General features: G+C 55.4%; 1 pseudogene; it reads left to right on the top strand.

The window, feature by feature from the left end:
- Window positions 1-202: 202 nt before the first annotated feature.
- On the top strand, window positions 203-589 carry LOC125519170 (putative xyloglucan endotransglucosylase/hydrolase protein 23 pseudogene; annotated as a pseudogene).
- The last annotated feature ends 241 nt before the right edge of the window (window positions 590-830 follow it).

Raw genomic sequence — 830 nt, 5'->3', positions numbered from 1 at the left:
GATGTCTAAACTAAGCAATGCAATATACCATATGCATGATATGAGAAATATAAACATTGCAACTTAGAGCATACACCTCAGGTGGGATATAGGACTGGTCATCTGTCTCTGAATCCTCCTCTGAGGAGCTCCCTGTAACCATCGAGATATATGCTTCAACATGTACCATTCCCTGCTCTGAAGACCTTGTTTTCACTCCTGATTTTTTCATAACCGGCTCAAATGGCTGACCGCCTTCCCCAAGAACCAGCCCCTGCGCCTCTACTCCAGCCTCCGGAACGCCGACGACTGGGCCACGCAGGGCGGCCGCGTCAAGACGGATTGGTCCCACACCCCGTTCTCCGCCTCCTACCTCGGCTTCAAGGCCGACGCGTGCGTGGTAACCGCGGGCGGCCGGCCGCGCTACCGTGCCAGCGTTGACACGGAGGTCGTCCCCGGCACCGGCGCGGCGGGTGAGTGGTACAACCAGGAGCTGGACCTGACGCGGCAGCAACGGATGCGGTGGGTGCAGAGCAACTACATGATCTACAACTACTGCACGGACCCCAAGCGCGTCGCCAAGGGCGTCCCTGCCGAGTGCTCCATGTAATCCCAAGGTCCACCCAGCAGCTAGGGTTGGACCGTCCGTGTGTACGCCGATCGCCGGAGGAAGATGACCGGAGACAGGGAAGATGGGTGTATGATAAATAAGGACTGGTGTGGGGGATAATGTGAAATGTAGGCGGTGGTAGATTCTTTCTTGTGTTTGCTCCTTGTCACGCTCACGTTCAGCTCGTGTGTACTGTAATATATGCTTCGTTTTGTTCTTCTTCATGTGTTTGCTGCTCTCT

The sequence above is a fragment of the Triticum urartu genome, chromosome 7A (assembly GCF_056163025.1).
Source record: "Triticum urartu cultivar PI428250 chromosome 7A, HENAU_Tu73, whole genome shotgun sequence".
NCBI lineage: Eukaryota > Viridiplantae > Streptophyta > Magnoliopsida > Poales > Poaceae > Triticum > Triticum urartu.
This window is presented reverse-complemented; position numbering and strand designations above follow the sequence as displayed.